This window comes from Trachinotus anak, unplaced genomic scaffold, assembly GCF_046630095.1.
Source record: "Trachinotus anak isolate AG129_WGS33_773 ecotype Australia unplaced genomic scaffold, CSIRO_AGI_Tana_v1 ptg000013l, whole genome shotgun sequence".
Classification (NCBI taxonomy): Eukaryota; Metazoa; Chordata; class Actinopteri; order Carangiformes; family Carangidae; genus Trachinotus; species Trachinotus anak.
In genome coordinates this window covers 3,888,168-3,912,735 of record NW_027273864.1, presented here as the reverse complement: position 1 = coordinate 3,912,735, position 24,568 = coordinate 3,888,168, and the positions used below count along the sequence as shown (strand labels likewise).

At 40.6% G+C, this 24,568-nt stretch overlaps 1 protein-coding gene and 1 long non-coding RNA gene across 4 annotated transcripts in view; one reads left to right on the top strand and one right to left on the bottom strand.

Moving 5' to 3' along the window:
- Window positions 1-24,568, top strand: part of epha8 (eph receptor A8) — a 118,544-nt gene that overhangs the window by 3,976 nt on the left and 90,000 nt on the right. The window lies entirely within an intron of this gene.
- Window positions 262-5,189, bottom strand: LOC139630613 (uncharacterized). Its single transcript, XR_011693193.1, has 3 exons — window positions 2,490-5,189; window positions 2,180-2,316; window positions 262-1,882 (listed from the first exon to the last, which is right to left on the bottom strand). It is a non-coding gene; the product is annotated as an uncharacterized lncRNA (long non-coding RNA).

Genomic DNA, 24,568 nt, shown 5'->3' with positions numbered 1-24,568 from the left:
ACAAGGAAAACAAATCGATATGTCGAGATCCTGCTACAGACTGACCACTGTTTTCAGTTTAGTGACTGAGGGGGCAAAACTGTGATTAAGCCCAAGAAAATAGTTGATAATTGATTGCTTTCAAAAATGATAGAAGTGGAAATTTAATTTCTCCTCTCTGCTTTGGTTTGGCAGCAGTCCGACTCCAGGGCAATTACAAATACAACATGCACATGGACCAGATAACCTCCTGAGTGAGTGAGGAGCTGGAAATTAAATTGGTGGAAGAACAGGTAACTGTTCACGCAACCACGCGGAGCTCCACTTGACAACACACACACACACACACACACTGCCACTCACACCTGGCGCTGAAGAGCACTCACACGGGACACACACTGTGGCTGGGCTTTGCACGTAGATTCGATGTACGAGCAGCAGCCGTGGACGGCCATTTTGTTTTTGCTCATTGTTCGTGTTTGCAGTCACACTCAGAGTAACTGTACACACCACTACACAACTGACTGACAACAGTCAGGTTCTGATGCATTGTTTTTGCATCATAGCTTAAGTGTCCTTCAAACCTGGTCATGTATTTGTTTGTGTTGGAGCGTTGTGTGTGTGTGTGTGTGTGTGTGTGTGTGTGTGTGTGTGTGTACGTATATGAGTGCGTATGAGTGATGAGGAGGGTCAGCAAAGCAGGAACAAAGGGAAAAGCTCATCTTCATATGTTGACGTCTCACAACATGTTTGCGTATTTCTTCTTTGGGAGACAGATATTGAATCTGGCCGTGGATCCTGAGAGACACAGTAATTATTATAGAATCAGATCACTGCGTTTTTTTTCTGTGCAGGAGGAGAAAAAAAGAGGAGGATCAGTAACAGACCAGCAGGGATGTAGAGGAGGAAGGTAAAGCCTCCTCAGCTCAGCTTACCCACATATTTCATTTGCAGGGACGGAGTTTAGCACCTTATCACCTGATGTAAGGCTTTACTTTCTTTATGGAAATTGGTCTCAGAAGTCATGGAAGGTGCTGCTGTATCAGGGGTAAAGTTTAGGTGATTTAACTTCAAAATGAATTATTTTATGATGCAGTGAGTCCTGTGACATAAAGCCCCGTAACGTGCGTCCCGTCGCTGGCCTGTGAAAACCACGTCTTTAAAACTTTCCATCAGCTGATAAAATGTGTTTTTCACATAAACCAATGGGTTTTGAAATAGATTATTTAGTACTATGACAATATTCCATAAAGCATCACCTATTTCTTCATTTTATCTACAAAAAAATGTTTTTTAAATCACTGAACTTGGAGATACACTGTTTTGACTGGACAGCAAAAATACCATCTATGGTCAATACATCTCCACCACTTTTGAACTAAAAAAAAATAGTTAAAAAAATAATTACAAACACTTGTAAAGCTAATGTGTTAGGTTTCAACTGTGTGGCACAATCTCCAACATATTTCTACATCCCAGGTTTTCATCAGCGCGAGAGATATCTGCAGGACGAGATGTGTGAATTTATTATTATTATTGGTTGTATGGAGACTCAAAATGTACACATTTTTTATTAATAAATAATACATTTACAAAATTAAATATAGCTCTAAATACCAATCATATACATGTATACCATGAAAGTTTTTTTTAATTTCAAATTGTGAAATATTCCAATAAAGTTTTCAAAGTTGCTCATCTTATGATGAAATGGTATGAAATGTTATTTTTCTTTTATTCCATTTGTTTTTTGTTTTTTTCATTGTAGAGTCCACTTTTATTTCACAACAGCTTTTTGCCCATTTCACTACCTTTCGTCACGAAGTCTTTGTCTGCGAGTCAAGACGAACAGTTTACAGCCAGTGAGGTGACTGGCCGTTCGCTTGCTCTCACAGTCACACAACTAGGGGAAAACAAAACATTTTGAATTAAAAACTGCTGCAATAACATAAAAATTGCAATAAAATTATTGGATATTGTAATGAATTACTTGTAATGGATTATTTGACAAATTTATTTAAATTTATGTTTATCATCATCATAATTCGTCATATGATCGTTTATTTCAGTGACCATGCTGGGTCTCCATAAAGTCGTGTTTTCCTGCAGTAAAGGGGCAAAATTGAAAAGCTCACTTTTTTTTTCTTTCAGACACTTTTCTGCACTGACAACAAAGAATCAATAAACATTACACACTTACACTGGAAGAGAAATTTTCTTCTTGGGAAGTCTAGGGAAGCTGTGAACTCAAACATCACTGCAGCAGTAAAAGTCCCGCAAACAGGAACTATTGGGTGCCGAAACACTTCTGGGAGATATCCCTGAATCTGTGTTATTCTGGGGGAGGAAAAAGGGCACAGATCAGTATTTGATCAGTATTTGAATCAGCCCTCAGAAAAATCACATAGTGATTGAATAAAATAAAAATAACAATGAAGACCGATCTTGTATTTCCAGCAGTTCCAACATTTAGCGTGTGTGTGTGTGTGTGTGTGTACTGAATCTTTTGCCTGTATGGAGGTGGTGGTTTCCCCGAGCGCTCCTCCCGTCTGCGGGTGCTGTCCCTGATTCAACTCCTGCACACTGGTTGGCATTTCCAGCGAGGAAATAGAGAACGTTCCTCCAGGTTTTTGTTAGTACTGAGGAACATGAAAAGACCCATGCAGAGAGCAGGACTCGCTGCTAATGAGCAAACTGTAGGTGGATGACTGTTACCACATACCTCTGCTGCAGGAGGACCAACAGGAGAGAGTGAGACAGAGGCAGGGAGCAATGAATAACAATAAAGATTTTTTCTTTTATTTGTTTATTTATTTATTTGTTTGCATTATTTTAGGATTTGAACACTTAATATTGAAGCTACAAAATCACAGGGAAAACAGGAAGTGAAGTTGAAAGGAGCCAGTTTTTTCTCTTTGTGCAATAAAATGCCAAACAAAAGGACCATTTTTTTATTTAATGGAACAAAAATAAAAAGGCTTTTGATTTTGATCACTGCTCAGCTCATCGGCTCAGACTCCATTTGTATTGATCTCTCCTCGGTCAATAAAGTAACTGCTGCGTGTTTAGTAACATCACATGAGAATTTGTCATAATTAATAGCTCGGAGGAGAAACCTTTCTGAAACAGATTACAGAGCAACAAAAAACCCATTTAAGCTGTTGCACTGAGCTGGAGTTGCTGCAGTGTGTGTTGCTCAAGGACACTTTAGCAGCTTTGCTGACAAGGAGAGATGTTTCCCTTCATGTCTCATATTTCAGCTCCTAACACCTTTCACTGACTGGTGGAGCTGCTTGTTTCCACCTCCTCGCCGCACACAGTGGCCAAAATCATATCATGAAGTCTCATGTATCAAAAATAGATCAGCGGCCTCATCAATCAGTCTGTCAGTGTGTTTCTTTCGCTCCTTTTGTTTGTTTTGCTCAGTCGCTTACAGCTGTCAGTTCCCCGTCAATAATGGATAGAAGAGCATTAGGAGACACGGCGGGATCTAGGAAACGTCTGTCAGGGGTTGTGCTCTGCACTGGGGAAGCTCTGTTTTAATTACTCAACATTTCACCTTGAAGTTATGAAAGCTAAAAGCTACAGTAGCTGTTTGAAAAGCAAATGACTGCAGTCTCTTCTGTATCACTTTAAAAGCACTACTTCACAGCAGTCATGTCAGTGATTGCTAATGTTGTCTTGTTCCTCGATTCACGACCCTGTCTCACTTCCCGCTCAGCAGGAACAGTTTCTTGTGTCGTCCTGAAGGGGGGAAAGTCTGCACGGGCAGCGTTGTGGGGAGCGCATTAAAAAAACAGAGAGGGCGTGAACCTTTCCTCTCCCTCTGTCTGCCGGTTTGTCTTAACACAGGTTGCTATCGGCTGACCGGCTGCTCCCCCTTCTCTCCCTAAGGCACCAGTCTTTATTGAGACATCAGCCTTGTTAGCCAGCTGTCGGCAGGAATATAGGAGCTACCAGATCAATACGGCTGGGTCTGCCAGTCTCTCCTGAGCTGCGGCCAGAAGCAAGCGAGGCCTCACAAAGCACGGGCCTCTCTTGAGCCCTTTCCGCCCATTAGCAGGACCTGATGCTGGGCTGGCCAGAGTTCAGCCGCCCCTGGGCCGGCTCTGCTCTGCTCTGTGATTGTAGCTGTATCGCTGGGTAATTTGTGTTTCTACCCTCTGCTAGAATGTGAGGTAGAAGATCCCTCGCTGAAAATGCTGAGGATAAAGCAAAGAGTGAGAGACAGTGAGAGAATGTTGCAGGCGGCGCTCGACAGCTCAGTAATGGGATGGTGTTGTGGTTGTGTTAGCACATCCCTCCTGGAGAGAGATCTCTATGATGTTCCCTTCGTGGGGACTGATGAATGACGGAGATCTGGCGCCGCAGCTACAGCCTCCTCTCCTCTGTTATAGACAGACAGAGGAACACAGCGTGTGTTAGAAACAAAAGAGACACCGTGTGATGGAGGGATGCGCAGAGAGAGAAGGAGCAAAGGAGAGAGACGAGTGCGAGGCGGTCACGGCGAGAGAACAAAGTGAGACGAAGAGAAGGAAAGAGGGGGAGGCAGCTGTCTCAAATGCGTCTCTTCAAGTTCCATCGGTGGGTGTCTTTATCAACACCAGCGGAGAGCGTCAAGCTGATAATTTGCCGCTCTCAATTCCCTTCAATCCATTAAAGGATTTAAATGTTCATTAAGTTTAATAGAAGCCCAGCGAAGGTCTAATATGCTCTGATAAACGCTGGCAAACCTGCCAACCTGTTCCAATTGCTGCGGCAACAAAGAGCCGTCCAGCTAATAAGGTCAAACTCAATGTTTGTGCTCAGCTCACTTTGTGAAGAGCGTTTCCTCTGAGTCACCGCGGCTCAAATAGCAACAAGCCGAGAGCGTCGTGGGTGAATTCATCAACAAGTCCTCTAAACTAATAGACAAAACTGGTTGATCGTCATTACTTCACGCGAGATCAGCCGGATGACGTGGTTTGTCAGTCTGATCCAAAATGAGCAATTAGATGATTTCCTGATGCGTCACCTCTGTTGCTGAGATTTGGTTAAGTTTAGGTAATTAAAGGTTCCTGGGTGAAGTTTCTGGAGAATACTGGTCATGGTTAAATGAAGCAAACTGTTGATAGGAGACTGTATTTGAACAGTGATCTTTTTTTCTCTATAAGCTGTTGTGACGTTCATTACTATAGACTAAACCCTCAATCCCTTGTTTCTAATGTGCAACTATTTCTTGCATATACGAAGATTTTTAGGAAGTCTGCAGTTCTTACATAGTGCATTTCTGTGAACTTCCCAATATTTTTAATAAAATCTTTTTAATGTACATTATGTATTTTTTATATACTGAAATTCATCACTTTTGTTTCTGCCCACAACTCTACTGGGAGCATAATTTAAGTAATATTCACGTATCTTGTCTGTAAGCAAACTTCTGCTGAGAAACAACTTTAAAGACAGACGATGCAATTTCTAAAAGAACTGACTCTGTGGCTCTTCTCTGCTTGTGTTATGGTCACACTACATAAAGTGAAAACATTTCAGTAGGTTTATAAATATAACTTGTGAGACTAATAAAGGTTTAAATTAAATGATTATCCACATTTGTCTCTTTTTATCAAACGTCACATAGTCTCACCTTAATAACAGTATCACAATTTGGTCATATATAAGAAAAATCCAATATATATGATTCCTAATTGTGTACATTCCCTGATTCATATTACACATTGTTCATATTTGTGTTATATGCATATTTTTGTATACTTATTTCACGTTTTTATTGTAAATATTTTATTGTAAAAATGTTATGTTTATATTTAAGCTATCTGACTTGCAGTACTTGCTTTGCTCTATCTTTCTTTACATTTTTTATTCTTACCATGTTTATTGTTATGCACCAAAACACCAAATCAAATTCATCGTATGTGAAAAGCTACTTGGCAAATACCTAATATGTGTAATACTTGTGAGCTCAAGGTGCACATTTAACAGTCACTGCTGCTTGAGTCAATAAAAAAGTAAGTGTCCCTAAACTGCAGCAAAAAAACTATTTGAGCAAGATTTATGCTATTGCTAGCATACTAGCACAAAGTAAACACTGGCTATGAAAATGAAAATCTGTGAAAATTCTTTTCTCCACCACTGCTGCTCAGTTAGAGGCTTTGTTGGCCCAACATTAACCTCACTAAGAGGTTAAGAGGTTCTCCTCCTGCTCTGAGAGAGGGGTCCCTGTCAGGTAAACCCAAAAACTGATGTTGTCATTTTTCTGGGGTGGATGGTCCAGAATTCAAACAGTTTGCAGGAGTTCTGATTCCAGCTCTTAATTGTGGCAGGTAAGCTGGATGCTCACGTATGATGTAGTGAGCCTCAAACCGACCGTGATGCGGGCTGATGGATCTCTCCCTCAGCCTGTTTCCATAAGGAAATAATGCGTTTTACACACAGTAATCTGTCCATATATCATGGGCCTGATGTAATTAATATGTGGCGAGGGAGGGGGTGCGGGACAGATAACTCATCTCTCATCTGATGAAAATCCAGACACACGTGCATACACAATGCAAACACATGCACAGGGGCACACATTTATGTATACATGTGCTCGCTCATGCACACGCGCTCCGCCTAACTGAGTTATCTGTGTGGCTATGATATTAATGCCTGGTATATGCGAAGCATAACTCTAAAGGGAATAGAAGCGTTTATAATGTCTAATTTTCACACACAGATAATGGGGAAGAAAGAGAAAAGGAGGAGAAGAGGAGGAAGTGAATAAATGAAATGAAGGGTATTTTGGAAAAAGGTTTGTAAAAGTCTATTTCAATGTCTTGCATCAGTGCCTAGCCTGTGAGTTACCGCCTGCTGAAGTAACTGCAGCATTTAGTGTAAAAAAAAAAAAAAAAAAGGAGTGTTAGGAACACCCTCTCCTTGTTTGGAGGACAGGATTGTTTGTGTGGTAAATGAAACTGAACAAGAACCTTTGCCCGTCCTGACCTGCTGACTTTTACACTGTACTATCACCATTTTACAGCAAATTTATCATTATCTTGAGACACATTCAGAGCACAGGCCAGGACGTGAAGAGTATTTCTAGATCCTTTAGTGATATAATGTCTTCCAGTCAAAATACCTCACAAAGGTTAGAAAAGGTTGGCTGTCTAAGAGGGAGAAACTAATTTAGCATTTAGAGCACAGGCTCCCAGACTGCCAAGCCACTGTGCCAAGTTTATTTTATTTATTACCACTTGTAAAAATGTGAAACACCACTAGCTGTGTGTTTTATCACTGTGTGAATGTGTTACACAATCAGGGCAGTCTTACATACGGTATGTGAAGTCCCGTAAAGATACACAGAGCAAATTTAAAGGCCCCATTTTTTACACTTTTCCTGTGTTTTCGTTTGAAGTGTTGATAATTATAAGAAGATATATTTATGGTTTTAAGAGCTAAAAAACATCTCAATGTAGTTTTACATCTCCTCTCTCAGGCTTCTCTCTGGAGCTCTTGTAACAACAGGTCAGTCAGCCAATCAGAAGAGAGGCTCTGACCATCTCCTCTGATTGGCTGACTGTTTTCTCAGCGATCAAATAAAAATATAGCAGATTTAAGGGTAAACACTAAGAGAAACCAAATCCTGCAAGGTTGGAGATTGGGTCTGGGTGGGCTCGGCTTTGTGCGTGACTGAGAGCGGTGACTGCTTTGTTGTGACATCACAAAGTTACAGAAGTCTTGATGACTCATTTTAAGGCTCAGTTTCTGAATACAGGCTGTGTGCATTTCTCTGTGGACTGAGGCTTTGATACTTTCACAGTATTAATATAGAATCTAGACCTGCTTTATAATCATAAACACATGGTCTATCTTTATACAATATGGGACCTTTAAAGATAAACAATATCATGGCTGATTTTGGAAAGTTGCTAGAAAATAATTTAGAACAGAAAAAAGAAATATGGAATAAATAAACATGTACAAAACTGGAATAGTAATGCCCAGGAACAGAAAGAAGGAGACAAGATGAGGATCTTACAGACATCTGTTCCAGTGATGTTTAATGGGAGGATTCAGCAGCAGCTAACCCACAAACACAGCCAAAGCAGCAAGTCCAAAAGCTCCCTGTTCTCTGTCGTCCTCTGTCTTCTGTTCATAACCAGCCCTTTTAAATGCATGAAGCTAAATTCATTCATTTACTCACACTTGAACTAGATTAACAACAAAGCTTGTGTATCCCTGAAAGGCTTCGTAGCTGAGACAGTGCTGGTGGCTCCTCTTGTGATGACAGAAGCTCGTGTTAGCTCTACACTGCAACTTTTCACACTCCGACACATCACTCTGTGTGGAAAACAAACACAGTAATACAGCAGCGTGTCATCACATTAAGTGTTAGAATTTATGCTTTGATACTGAGTCATGCACCTCACTTCCTCTTGCTGATGTTTCTATCTTTAGGCTATTTTAGTTGTTGCAAATAACACTGAAAGTCATTGCATCATGTTTGCAGTGTCCCTGCATGGACAGCTGGTGGCTGCGTGACGGCGCTCATTCAGGCGTACAGCGTCAGGACTTTGTCCTGACTGAGCTGCACACACACACACACACACGCACAGGAACACGTAGGTACACACACATGTGAACACTAAGTGAGTGTGCATCAAGACTGTTGGTGATGAGAGAACTTAAGTCATTAATCACAGTCATCATCTGTCATCCCCCGGGGAAAACTGGCTTTGGCTCTTCATGCTGACATTTTATCTTATGGAGAGTTCGTTAAAGTGATCCTGGTCCAAAAAGATGAAACAAGCTGGAAATGATCAGAGGTGGGCAAACCCCACCGCTCCATTACTTGAATCAAATTATAGATACTCCTGGTCAAATATTACTCCAATGCAAGTGAAAGTTCAGTCAGTTTTTCACTTGAGTTAAAGTAATGGAGTACTTACTTTTAAGAATACTTCAATATTTTACACTTTTCCTGTGTTTTATTTGAAGTGTTGATATCATCAGAAGATATGTTTGTAGTTTAAAGATCCAAAAACCACCTCTGTGTGGTTTTACATCTCCTCGCTCAGGCTTCTCTCTGGAGCTCTAGTAACAACAGGTCAGTCTGTTTTCTGACTGATCAAATAGAAATATAGCAGTTTTGATGTAAACACTCAGAGAAACCAAATCCTGCAAGGTTGGATGGTGGGTCCAGATGGGCTTGGTTTGGTGCATGGGTGAGAGCAGGTGACTGCTTTGTTGTGACATCACAAAGGTACAGAAGTCCTGACGACCTGCTTTATAATCAAAAAAGACATGGGAATCTCACTTCACAAATATGAGACCTTTAAGTATTAAAAAGTACATTTTTGGTAACACATGGTTGTATTGTTCCACATTCATTTAGAGAACCTAATGACTCTGTAACAACCTACTGAACACACTTTCTTATTTGTAGAACCTTAAGATAAGGCTGTGGTCTCTGGGGAAGAATCGTCTTTATCTAACTTAGCCATCGATAGGACACTTCTACCAGGCATATTTTATGTGTTACTGGAGGCTTTTGTTGAAATGGCGTGACCACGTATGGCACAGTACAGTATGTGGCCCACTTTATTATCCTTTGCAGCTTTGGATGTTGCAGACTCTTTTCTCTTTTTAAGCACACACACTCCAGAGCAGAGATATTGATGCGACCACGGCACGTTAGACACACAGACTGACAGTAATTATCAGCATTCATCATTAACCGTAAGCCAGGGATGATAAGAGCTCTTTATGTAAAATGTCAGCCCACTGAAATGATGAAAATGATTAAAGGGCATCAGTGTGAAACAGAGACATACATGCTGCACCGGGGCTGAAACGAGCTGACAGTGCGGGGGCCTGCGGGTGGAGCAGAGACGGGGGGGAAAATAAATAAAGAATAAAAGTAATTTTATTTATTAAAGAGGAAGGCAGAGCCAGAACTGGGCTAGTATAGAAACATCACAAAGAAACTCTGGGCTACGAGTTGAGTCTGTATTGATAAAATATCACTGTCATCTTAACTCAGCTATTCTCTCTGCTCCGTCTCGCTCGCTCACGCTTCAGCACAGCTAACCTCTGTGTGAACTCTCTCTACCATAAATCAATAAGTTGAGGCATACGGTGTTAGTTTTGGCGCTAGCAGGCTGTGGTAAAAGTCAGGGGCTCTGTTCTGTTCAGCAGGTGCTGCGGACAGCGTCAGCCCAGATCTCTGTGGAAGCTGCAGGTATCATGCTGTCATCTGCTTTTAGCCTCTTCTGTCTCTCTTCTTCTTGATTTCAACTCCCCTCTCCCCCCCCCACCCCCCCTTCTTTTCTCACCTCTCCTCTTTACCTGCTCTATAAATAGCTCCACATGCCTCTCCTCCACTACGCCTATACCCCTCTCGAATTTTTCCCAGGGGACGCCAGGCAGGCCTGGGCAGCAGTATGGCCTGCTATTCACTCCTCCCCCCTGGGACAGGATGAGCCTCGCTGGCCCTGAGCATCTTCCACCCTCCATCATGCAGCAAACACGATGCCTTGCAGGGATATACAAAGCAGGTCCTCATGCCCCAGTCTGGGAGCACCTGCTAAAATAAGATATGAGGGATTGTGCAGGGGTGCGCTGGCCAGCATAACCGGAATCATCTCGTCACCAGTCCAGCAGAGGAGCAGACACTCCACCGCCCACTCTTTATGACCTAATCTTGTGATTTTAGAGAGGTGTAAACTAGGGTGTGTTTATTTTTTTATTTATATTCTGTTTTTTTATTCGTAGAAAAAGCGCTGTCTCTAGTGCATTTTGTGCTGATATTATAGAAAAACTTTCTCAGTGCACAGTTTTTTGCTTCATTTCCATAACAATTTTGCTCCAGCGGTGGTGATGATGTGTGCTGTTGTGCCTCCTGTGTAAAGATACTTGTAGGTTACAGAAACAGCAGATCCATGTGTGCATGATGCAATGGATGGACCATTTTTGGATTTCTGCGTATTTTGTTCAGCCATTCGCAGCTTCGGTGATGAGTCTTTTATTCATGACTCCCTGACTGAAAAATAATTCATGTCACAGCTGCTTTTCAGTCAATAAATGGCACTTGCACATCCACAGATACCTTGCATTTGCAGAAAGACAGAAATAAATATCTACATTTTCTGATAAGATCGTTTGCTAAAGGTCCCATATTTTACACTTAACTGGTATTTTATTTGAAGTGTTGTTATACATAAGGAGACATATATGTATTTTTTAAAACCATCTAAATGTAGTTTTACATCTCCTCTCTCAGCTTCTCTCTGGAGCTCTAGTGACAACAGGCTGGTGAGCCAATCAGAGGACAGACTCTGACTGTTTTCTGAGTGATTGAATAAAAATATAGCAGATTTCAGGTAAACACTCAGAGAAACCAAATCCTGCAAGGTTGGACACTTGGTTCAGGTGGATCTAGCTGAGGGTGGTGACTGCTTTGTTGTGACATCACAAAGATACAGAGGTCCTGACGGCTCATTTTAAGACGCTGTGCGCATTTTGTCCGTCTATTGCGCACACAACAAAGAAGATGTGGACATGTCACTTTCTACAATATGGGAGCTTTAATCATATAGAAGAACAAAAAGTGAAGTTAGTTTGACACTGATACGTCGGTAACATATTAAAATTCTGTGCTGTGCTTGCCGTCTCCTGTAACATTGATCTGGCAAAATCAACAAATCAAAAATGCATGAGACAGGTAACGATTTCATCAAAAAAGTATCAAGCATGTGACAGAGTCCCATTACTCTGGGATAATGCTAGAAACTGTTTAGTGCACCTCGCAAATAAAGTCTTCAATGCCAGCTGTGTTTGCTGGTGTCCCGCGGGGTCCTGCTGTGGTGCTTGGTGCCCAGCCGCAGCCTGTAAAGTCCTTTTCTCTGTTTGTTCATATTTTCATGGATGTTAAATGTCAAAGACTCTCTAGAATTATTCCAAAGCAACTGGACACTTTAACTGGGTTGTGTATTTTGGTTTTTGGTTTTTATTATTAATTAATTTTCAGACATTTTCTTCATTTGTGAATGTGTTTATAGCTGTGTGTGTTCGTATTTCCACATTTGCCTGATAATGAACATCTGTGTTTCAAACACGTCCAGTCATGTCCTCAATATGTTTCCCATTTTTGGTGCAACTGCTTTTCAAAGCCAGTGCTCGTAGAAGTACTCAGATCGTTTACTTAAGTACATGCAAAGCAAAGTAAACATGGTCCATTATAAGTAAAGGCCCCGCATTCAAACTCCTCAGCAAAGTGTAGTTAAAGTATCTGGTCAAACAGACAAATGTCCCCTGTGATGAGCTCTAATTATGTTATATACAGTTAGATACTTAAGTCCAGTGGTTCCCAACATAAGGGGTCAGGCCCTTCCACCAGGACACAAACTATGTCTGGAGGGACGGAGATTATAAATGGGAAAGGAAAGAAGAAAAAAGAAAGTTGTGCTACACAAATTTGTACTCATGTTTTGGGCCTTTTCCCCCCAGTATTTGCTTTTTAGATGTAATATTGAATAATTTTACCTCTTTATGTTTGGAAAAGTGACTTAAATGAAACCACATGAGCAGTTTAGATGTCTTTTCAGTGTAGCTGCTAACAACTCACGGCACAGCTACACACTGTTAACACCACTCTCACATAATGAAGTGTTCTAATGAGAATTCACAGTTTTACTGGGTTTTATGTGCTAACATTTGATTTAATGAGCTCTTGATGTGCTGGTGGGTGAATTTTGTCACTTTTGGACAGAGCCAAGGCTAACTGTTTCCCTGTTTACAGTTTTTATGCTAAGTTATGCTAACCTCAGACATACCAGACAGATTTGTGCATGGTATCAACTTTTTCATCTATCTCTCCAAGCTTGTTTTTTGTTTATTTATTTATTTATTTACAAACACTCAGTTGAACTCAAGGATAAATTTGATTAGATTTTGGTGGCCAAAGGTCAAAGGTCAAGGTCACTTTGACTTCACAAAACATACACTAAATATGACACAATTTAACCAATGTGATGGCATTTTATATCCAAATGGTCAAAGCTCAACTTCTCTGTGATCTGCAAAAACACTGTAACACTGTCAGCTGTAACTCAGGAAGGGGAGATTGTGACTATATTTCCTGCAACTTGGCTCGTTGGTGGAGGCATACAACCACTAGGAGGTAATTCTATTTTTTCTTAAATGTAAAATCTTGATCAGAAATGTAGTGAAACAGAAGAATGATATAGCATGAAATGGAAATAATCAAGTACAAGCAGATCAGAGTAGCACCTTGTTGCACTCCACCACTGATCAAAGCATTTTCTCAACTAAGAGTCAGTGGAACGAAAATTAAACTCTTGCTCTGAAGTGGCCTTTTTCAGTTTGTCATTGAACACAAAAAAACATGGTGGTTTCAAAAATCCAGTAGTATTTACCACTGGGTTTTTTCTGCTCTTTTTTTCATTTCACCACAGTTTTGTTTCTACTTTCAGACACATAATGTTGTTAGTGTTTGATTATATATCATCCTTGTAATGTAAGAACTTTAAAGAAAACTGGAAAAATCACCAAACCTAAAGATACATGGTTTTCCCTCACATATGCTAAAACATGTGCATGTGTCTTTGTGTGTCTGAGATTGTGACTGGTTACTGTTGTTTGCACTTGTTGGCTCTGTTTACCACTTTAAACCTCAAAAATCTCATTCCCTGCTCTCACCATACAAACAGAGCAGAGTTCAGAGGGAGAAGATGAAAAGTGGAAAAAAGTGTTTTTTTGGGGGGGGGACATCTGCATCAGTGTGTCATAATAAGTCTCCCAGCAGCCCTCTCCCTCTGTCCGTCTGTGCTGCTTTCTCTGCACCAAGGACAAAATGCTTACACCACAATGGAGACGCAGGGAGAAAAGAAGGGCCTCTGGGGAGAGAAACTTCAGGGAGAGTTTGGAGAGAGATGAGAGGAGGAGGTGTAGGAGGAGGAGGAGAAGGGAAGAAGGTGAGTGTAGGTGTAGAGGTAATGAGATGAAGCTTTAATGATCCCTGTGGGGAAAATAGGCCACTGCTGCAACAAATACTGAGAGAACGAAAAAAAAAAAAAAGGAAAGAAAGAGCATCACATCACAGATGAAAAAACTTTACTATATATACAGTCAAAGCATCACCACTGACCAAAGCACAGTTTTAGCTCAACATTTTAAAAGTGTGTGTGAGAATAAACATAAGACACGAGAATTTGTAGTTCCCTTGTCTAATATATGTTAAATTAGGTGAGCGAGAAAGTCCGTGCAGACATTAGACTTAAATGAGAGATCACTGTTGTTTTTTTTTTATTTTAAATAAGCATGACAATGATTGTGGGTTTCCTCCAAGTGGCAACCTCCAGGGCTGAAAAATACACCCCACACAGAAGTGCTGAAAGCTGCAGTTCCCTCAATGGCTACTTGAGGCTGGCTCCAAAAGCAAGTCAACCCCCATAGACTCCCATGATAAAATGTAAAACTTTACAGCAGAGACAAACGTGTCTACAGCCTGGTACAAAATAAACATTGTTGGGCTCTCTCGAATGTCTTCCTTCATGACAACTGTACGAGGGCTGAATTTTTAACTCACCTGTTTACATTTTATTAAGGCTTAAAGTTCTGTGTAATTGAGAGCGTGGCGGCATTGAGTGACAGGTTGGTGATCTTATGCTTGCCACAAACAGGCATGCACCAAAGTCTCAGCTCCACGCACAGCCCACCTCTTTGCCCAATTTTGGGTTAGCTGAGAGTCAGGCCCTGGAAAAATGGCGATGAAGAAGCAGCTGACTCTGAGTTTCAAAACTGCTCTTCAGAAACCTATGGATGATGTCATGAAGGCTACGCCCATCTTTATATACAGACTATGATACGAGCACTCCAGACATCAGTCAATTCAGCAAGTGTCTCAAAACTGATGTATGGTAAGCTGTATGCTGTAACCAAGATGACAGATTCCCTTACCTTACTAAATGTGTTGCTCCAGAGGGCGTGGCCAATCTACCTACTGCTTTGTGTTCATTTGGAGAACTTGTCACAGGACACCAGAGACAAGACATGCAGGTCAGTTGAGCTGAGCTGAGACTCTTAATTGGCTGTAGGTGTGAATGTGTTGTGTGTCTGTGACACACTAGTGACCTCTGGGTTGTACCCTGGTCTTTGCCCAGTGTTTGCTACAACTGGTCCCAAGCCCTTGTGACCATGAACAACACAAACAGGTAAGGGCAATGGACTAAGGACATCAGCTGATTGGCCTTTAAGTATTTAAAAAAACATGTTGCTAGTTTATTATTTATATTTACTTCATGTAGATGAATTTACAATATGATATTATTATAAATGTCATTATTATTCCTAACTGTATTCATGTTTGCTTTTTGGAGCAGGTGCTACTGGTTCCAAAACAGTAGAGCTCTCATGTTAATATTCAATACAATCCAGACCATTTACTAATGGGTAACCAGCACAGAGTGCTGGTGGTTTCCCATTCATTAGAAAGAACCAGTCACTTTGTACAGTAACAGCTAAATTGTTAGTATGGTGTTAGTAATGATGAGTCCAGTGATGTTGTGTTCACTGATTCTATCCAATGCCTGATCACTCTTCTCAGTGACTCAATAAAAACAGATGATTTCTGGTAAATACTTCGAGAGACCAAATCATGGTTGAGGGTGGTGACTGCTTTGTTGTGACATCACAAAGTTACATAAGTCCTAACGGCTGGTTTGAAGGCTCAGTTTCTGAATGCAGGCTGTGTGCATTTCTCTGTGGACTAAGGCTTTGATACTTTCACGATATTAAAATTTCACTTTATACAACATGGGACCTTTAAATAATAAAAAAAAAGAATTACAAAATAAGAACTAAAAAAAGAGAAAAGTAGAAAATTGAATCATATAATTAAACAAGTTGAAATTAAAAGCAAACATCAGAAAACGGACAAGATCTGCTTTAGTGTGAAAGTTTTAACCTTACAACAAATAAAACACATGGAAATCTCACTGTATACAATATGGGACCTTTAAAGATTAACATCTTCAGGAGGAAAAAGTGACTTGGGGCTGAGAGGGGGGAACAAAACATGAAGGTCGACATGATTATTTGTACTTCATAAGAACATCCACTTTTTTCTACAACTACTATTAATTAATTAATTAATTAATTATTAATTAATTCCCTGTCTACACTCTCTGCTGCCTCCACACAATGTCAAGGACTCTGACAAACCTGGCAGGTTGAGCTCTTAATGTAAGCACTTGATTGTCTTTAACCCAGTTTGTACAATGGACTGCGTGTTTTGCTATGATGATCACGTTGTTGTTGATCAGCCATTTTTGCTTTACATCTTTTTCGGCTACATAAACTCTTGACATAGCTGGTTCCAAGAAAATCTGCATGTCTGTAACCTGCACCGCTGCTTCTCATTGATCTTCTCTCCCCGCGATAAACAAGGGAACAGTAACAGAATACAGAAACTTGATGGTGTTGTGTCGCACTGGGATTAGTGATGAGTAGAGGTGGGCCGTTTGTGAATTGGTGTCTCAGAGTAGCTCTCTCTCAGACACACACACACAGACACAGACACACACTGTATGTGACTCTGAATGATCATCACTGATGAGAAGGTAGTGATCTGTGACAGCGGGAGCAGCAGTGAAGTTAACTTTACTCTTAAGGAAGGAGTGACACTTAATGAACTGTTTTACTTTCCTCAAGAAGTTTGTTTCCAAAATGTGTCTTTGGCCGTTTTATGTGTAGCTATTTCAGTGGAATAAAGTTATGTTTTGTTTGCTTCTGACAACATAAACATGTCATAAATCCTCATAAAATATTATAATGCAGTTGTGAGCAGTTACACAAAATTAAAGTGTTTATCAACATCTTTGTCAGCTGTTATATCTGTTATAAAGTATTTATTATTGTAAGTGTTGACTCTTGAGCTTGAAGGTTTATTCTTGACATTAGAAAGAGCAATCTGACAAAAAAAATCTGAGCTCAAGTTTCTCTTACTAAATTTCTTGCAGAGCTTTCAGCTGCATCTCATGACCTTCTTCAGTGGACAGGGTTTGCATGTGGGAACTGAAGTTAATCCATAAATGAGTGCATACAACAATAATGAGAAATTAAGAAACATAATAAATACACTCTTCATATTTTCTAATCATATGAAAGATTCTGATTTCATCAATCATTCATTATCTATTTATATACTTAAATAGACGCTTCAACTTCATTAATAAACACTTTAAAATACTCTTTTGTTGGCTTTAATTATAACATTGTAGTGTGTTATAAGCAATTTATTAACTGTATCTTAAAACAGCTATTTGTAACATTTGCTATTGCTACATAGCTAACGTTAGCATTAACAGCTGTTTACTTACCAGTCTAGAAGAAAAGTTTCGAGTTCAGCACCAAACTTCATTTGTTCACTCTCCAAGAGCTGTCTCCAGCTGTGGGAAGCAACGCCAGTGTTCACTCGATCACGGCTTTTCTTCTACTGAAGTTAGCACGCTAACCAGCTAACCCCGGCCTGTATCGTCAGTTTCTGATAACGACTCACTGTAGCCTCCAGTCTGCCCTGAAGACGCAGCGCTGCTCAGTGAGAGTAATATAACCTCTTGTCTTGATGGCCGAAACTCTTTCAAGTGACGATCACCACCACCCACTCCCGGCAAGAAACCATGTTCAGTGGCAGAGAAAGATTTCAAATGGCCCCTTCAACTGTTTAGAAATGTTGAATGGGGATGTTAAAATAAAGCCTCACTAGTTTTCCTGAATGAAAACATTTGGCCTTTAATTCATCTCAAAATTTGCACACATAAGTGTGACAACATCCTTCCAAAGGAGCCCTTCTGCTAAGCATACACTACTGCAGTTGCCCGCAGACAGCGGCTGACGATTACTCATATTTGTTCACAGGCTGGCCCGGTCCATTGTGGTAGCCATTGTGGTTTGTGGTGTTCAAAGTGATCAATCAATGAAGCAGGGACACCAGCCACTGTCCCCACCTCCAAAGTCTCAAAGGTCAACTGGACGAGCGAGCGAGGGTTGAGGTGTTGAGAACGCATGGGGAGGGTGGAGCCAGATGCCATCACATGCATGGATTTTGTGTGTGAGTTTTGAGACAAATTAAATGCTACATGTAGTGACATATGTCAGGCTGTGGCTGATCAGATGTGTTTCATCACAGCCTTGAGTTTTGCTGCCGTGTGTTGTGGTTTATTTACAGCCTATTTGTCTCCAGGAAGCTGCACTGTTTAGTTTCCTATTCTGTAAAATGAAACTAGCTGAATATCGAAATGAAATACATGCAAAAATCTGTTTAGAGTCTGTTTTCACTGATGCACTGTTTACATCCTCCCAAACACTAATTGCGGTGAAAATAAAATGTATACAGAGATGCAGAAATTGGTGAGGACCACGGTGGTGAGGACCTGAAGGCAGAGGAGCTGCTTTTTAATTCCTCTGGATATTTCTAATGACACGTTCAGGGCCTCAGCCGCAAATGATGGGCAGTGAGATTATATCCTCTGTGACATCTGGGGAATCGGGAGGTTCAGATGACATTAAGGGGATAATTATATAATTAGACACATTGATTTTTTAAGGCTGATCACTTTAAAAGTGAGAGTTTTCTTTTAAATAGATAAAAATGATCATATTTCCATATTCAGTAACAAAAACATAAACACAACAGTTATTATTTTGCTCCCATTCTGGTCTTAGACTAACCACACAAAACCTGTCTTCCTCTTGAATTTTCTTCACAAATGTGTTTAAATCTGTGTTAGTGAGCTCTTCCCCTCTGCCATGATCATCCATCCACCTGACAGGTGTGACTGTATTAAAATGTTGATTTCACAGCATCATTATTGCACAGATGAGCCTTGGGCTGGTCACAATAAAAGACCACTTTAAAATGGGCAGTTTTATTTTGAAAAAAAAGACATTTATTAGGTCCTGAACTGTGTGACGTGGACTACAGATTTGCATTTTTGGGGGGGAGGATCATGGATCAGAAAACGAGTCAGTGATCGCCATTTGCTTCATGCAGTGTGACACATCTCCTGTGTACAGAGCTGATCAGCTTGTTGATTGTTGGACCGCTCCTCTTCAGTGGCTGTGCAAAGTTGCTGGGTATTGGCAGAGAGTGGAACATGCTGTCGTACTCACAGATCCAGAGCCTCTCGAACATGCTCAGTGGGTGACACGTCAGGTGACCGCGCACGTCATACAAGAACTGGGATGTTTTAGCTTCCAGGAATTTGTGTACATTATGCGCAACAGCGAGCCTCAGGATGTAGTCACAGTATATCTATGTGTGTGTACCTTTAGTGATAATAGAAAAAGTCTGCAATCTAATGTTGCATTTATATTTTTGTTCAGTATACTGTGCGTGTCCCTGACCTCAGTGGCCTTTTCGTGGTGCATTCCTGTAGTTCTTGTAGCTGTCGATCACTTCTGCCCATCCTCTGGCAGGAAGTAAGTCAAACACAGACAAATGGAGACCCAGTCAAAAAAAGACAAACCCCCCCCCCCCCCCCCCCAAAAAAAAAAAGTACCTTTAAATGGCACCTACAATAATTCGTAGAAAATTAAAATGAACAGTTAAATTAATGAATAGTGTAGTTTACAGAGTCATGGCTACAGATCTGGAGACGTTATTTCAGTCTGAATAAATTAATTTTCTTATTTTCAAATGCTTGGCGTCTTCTGATAAGTGACGCCCTTATTTTTTCCAAAATGAAAATCATACTTCTCAAATATTGTCATGCAGCGCAGTTGTGCCTTTCTTTACTTGATGGTTTCGATCTGAAAATGCTTGAAGAGTCTTGCTTTAAGCCCCCGCCGTGCCTGTGTACTTGAGTGTCCTTGTGTGCTGCAATAACATGATCCACTACCTCTGTGCTCCTTTCTCTTCTATTCACTCACAGGCGCCAAATTAACAATTTGTGAATCAAAGGAGTCGTTGAACATCCTTAATTCTATTCCACCTTTCATTTCACATGCCCAATTTGGTTCAGCACACCTCCCTAAACCTATCACTAGTCATCATCAGTGTTACCGCTGAAAAAAAACTGTGAAAAATAAATTTGCATTGAAAGGAAAAGGAGGAGGAGGAGGAGGAGGAATTGAAAGTGTGGGGGGGGGGGGCAAAAAAAAAAATTATTTCTAGTCATTTTGTATTGGTGTGTTGCTGGCCTTGAACCAGCAAAGGCTGAGAACATTTTTTTTTTTTTTGAGAGGTAGTAATTTATGTGGACTTGCTCTGGTAATTGGAGAGTGGGGAATTGGTGTTAGGACTGTGGAACAAATGCAAAACAAAACTAGAAAGGATGGAGGATGGCTGTGTGTGTGAGTGTGCGTGGAAGAGGGTTTGGTGTTTTGGTGGAGCTCCTCTCATCTCTGTGAAGGCTTTTATCATTTCCTCTGGTCGCAGCGCTGATGAGGAGCTTTACGGGCGGCGGGAGGAGGGGGACGAGGAGAAGAAGCTTGTTAGAGAAGGGAGGTGTTGATGAGATAATTACACCGCTGTCACAGTCCCTGTCTCGCCCGAGAGCCGTGCCATCATTGTGTCTGTTTGCGTGTATATACAGTATATGTCAGCTGTGTGTGTGTGTGTGTGTGTATACGTGTGTGAGGGCGTGTTTTTTTGCCAGTGTAATGTGCTTTTTCAGAAAACGGTACGATGCACATTTATGATTGCCATCACATGTTGTCTGCTGTCTGTCTGTGTGTATGTATATACTACATACTCCAGTATATGTGTGTGTCACTGAGTGTGTGTTTAGACACTTGGTGTGGAATAATGGCTGCACTTTTTCCTTTGAAATGTATGACCATGTCTTTTCAGGTGGAAATGAGGTTTAAAGCATCTGCTCTATTCTGCCATAGACTTTCCCCCCTTTTCTGTGTGTGTGTTTTATTTTTTAAAAGCGACATTGTTGTTGTCGGCTGTACGGAGTCACTGCAGGCGCTGCAGACAAACTCCACTTCCTCCTAGACAGACCATAATTCTTCTGTGTTGATTTCCTACACACACACGCTCTCTCTCTCTTTCAGCCCGCCACGACCGCCGCGAGAGAAAGAGAGTGTGTGTTTGTGTGCATGTGTGCGCGTCAATGCATTTCAAAAGCATTGGCAGGGCCCTGGCTGATTTGATACATGCCCGAGACGTGAATGCTAGGCCGCAGGCGTCCACACACCCGCTAACCTACTGGCCAGATTGAGTTGCAGGGTGAGGAGGGGCGGCAGGGGTGGGGAGTAATGGCAGAGGAAAGTTGACCACTGCCCTGGGAAATATGTGGCGTGTCTCTGAGCGAGCAAAAACAAGCTCTCAAGTCGGCGGACAGCTTTTTCATTTGGCGGTCTCCACGATGTGGAGGAGTGCAGGGTGTAGAGGGTGAGAGAGAAATTGGTGGAGGTGGTGGTGGTGTGGGGACATAGGGAGGGCTGGTATTGGGGGTTTGTGTTTCTGTTATGAACAGGATGCTGTGAAACGGGAGCAAACTCAATTTCAAGCCCAGAGTCCTCGAGGAGAAACACTTGCCTCCAACCGCCTTCACCTCCAAATGAAGACTTTAACCTCTTCACTGCTGCAGCGTTTTTTTTATTGGAGTTATGTTACTTCAGCGGAAAGCTTCTCATCAGTGTGTCCCGAGCATCAGTTAACCTGGAGAAACAAACCTCCTCTTCATCTGTCATGTTACTTAATTGTGTAGAATTTTTTTTAGCTCCCTGTCATAACAACACATACAGAAATGTTATATATATATATATATATATATATATATATATATATATATATATAAATAATTATAAATTATTATCACATATACACACATATATAAATTCATCAGTATATAAGTTTATAGCATCGTTTATAACAGCGTCTGCCAAATAAGTAAATGTAAATAACATATATGAAATACCCATAGTGAAATTTGTATAAGAACATATATTTAAAAATATCTATATGATGTTTTCTTTTCATATGGTATAATATGATGTGACCATATATGTTTATAATATATATTTAATGTATTTATTAAATTTATTAATACAACATAGATACACAAATTTTGTTTGTTTATATATGTTTTTCTTATTCATTTGTCATTCATTTTAAACATGTCTCTCTAAACATGTCATCTTCCCATTCTGGGAAAGTGGTCTCAGACTTTTGGACCCTACTGTATATAATATCAACATACATTGATTGATGGATATATATTCATATATGTCTACAATATATGCATACATTCATAAACCTACATATTTGTACGGGATGGACATATATGTATATGGACACAAACTTTTGACTGGTACTGTATATGTTTTTATTTCATATATACATATTTGGAAATTCATTATATGTACATGTGTGGCATTTGCATATGGGAAAACCTGAACATTAGATTGAAGAAATCAGCTGCTAAAACAAAAGCCTCGCCATGGAGATGGAGGTGGGATACAGAGAGATCCTCACTTGTGTTTTATTCACATAGTTCCTGTCACATTAAAAGTGAAGCCCGAGACATTAAATCCTTTTCTCTTGTATACAAGTAGTAATTCAGACAACTAGAGCAAATTAAATAAATGACTCCCACAACTTTCAAAGACAAGGATTTCTTATTTGAGTGGAAATTATATAAATACTGGTGGGAATGGCTCATGAATCATCACGCGGCGATAACACCTCACACCTCACATGTTGTCAGATTCAGGGAGGAGGGGAGGGGGAGGGTATATATCTGTTTGTTTTTTTTTTGTCCTTTAATAATAACAGTATAGCAGAACAAAATTCCCTCGGTGAGTTGAAGAATTATTAAATCCACTTGCGCCAGTACACTGCTTTCATTATGTCACTTTGGTGGGCTGATGAAGAGCACTCAGAGGAGTGTAATTGGCGGCATCCATTTGTGACCTTGGCTATAGTGCGAGGGGCCACCGCATCATCAATACGAGACGACGGGATGTCGGTGGCCTGAGGGAGGGAGAGGCGGAGAGAAGGCTGGTAGATGGGGGAGGGATGGATGGAGGGATGAGAGGATGGTGGCACTGCCATCTGTCTGTGTGTTCTGACCCACTGCTCCCCTCAGCGGCCCAGTGCCCAAATTAGGAGAAGTGACACACCAGCTAATTGCAACATGTGAGTGTGTGTGTGTTTGTGTGTGTGTCTGTGTGCATGTGCGTATGTGTGAGAAGCAACAGTCTTTGCACCGAGAAATTAGAAGATCATGAGGCTCCACTTGGCAAGAATTTTATGGAAAAATACTCCCGTCTTATTAGCCTAAATCATGAAGTGGAGCTACAGCAGACAAGAGTGCTCTATCCCCATTACGACGTTTTACACACATCCCATTTGCCTCTATGAATTGTAAGTGTTGACACTTCTTGACCCAAAGGAAAGTGACAAATTGACACTTAAGAGCAAATTATAAAACTCCTTCCAAAACAGCAGCAGCAACCAAGCACTTCTTAGTGTTGGACTAACCCAGGTTAGATCCAGTCTCTTTTGTACAGGTTGGTAAACACAAGCATCCTGTGTGCAGTTTACTGTCATGGTACAAGAGCTCTTGCTATTGAAGTTCATTATTTCCAGAAGGGCTGACTGCTGACTTCTGCTATTTTCAGCCACCAAAGAGACTGACTGCCCAGAATAGTTTTAATAAAGTGATCTGCAAAATCAGTGATATTTTTTGGACATCATTTGTGTTAAAGCCCTGTCAGCCCACATAGGTATTTTCAGCTATTTTGACTAATTAGATCTTTTTGCATTCTGAAATTAGGCAGAGCTACGCTGAGAGTTAGTTAAAGTATACAAACTTTTTTAACGTTTAAAGCTGCATTAATTTGTATTTTTTCATATTAGCATTGAATTACCAGCCAGTTAGATGGATTACCAGTCGATTATGTAGAGACATTCACATCATATCATGATAGCAATAGCTATTGTGAGATGATTCCCTGAGATAGTTGGTTTATGACCAAAATTAATAGCATTCCCTTGGGTCCAGTTGTACTTTGTGGTTAGCGCTAATCAGCAAATTTTAGCATGCTAACATTGTAAGCTTACTTGCTAAACATCATCTTAAGTTAGCAACTATTACAAGCTAATTTAAGCTAAAACAAAGCTATAAAAAAGTGTGGGTATTACATAACTGATGTTGCCTCATGTCTGTCAGATGTATCAGCTGCTTGCTAATACATAAGCATAACAGTTTTAAGGCAATGATATGACAGGGCTGACTGCCTGTTAGCCTGGTCTGTAGTTCTTCCAGTGCAGCATTAAAAGAATCATAAAGGTGTTTGGACCCAACCAGTCCTATAAAAGTTTCCCAAAAGGTTTGGCAGAAGGGAAAACACCAGTGTACAAGTAATATAGATGTGCAGACACAGTTTTGATACTGCAGGTCCCAGAGGTCACTTGTCACAACTCATGCAGTTTGACAGCTGCATGAGTTGTTCTTGTTTTGATGAAGTTTGAGTTTGGTGGTGCTGTTCTCTTTCTTCCTCAGCCATGATAGTTACTTATGAGCTATTAAAAAGACGATTTCATGATTTCCTTTTTGCCAGTGGACTAAGAAAC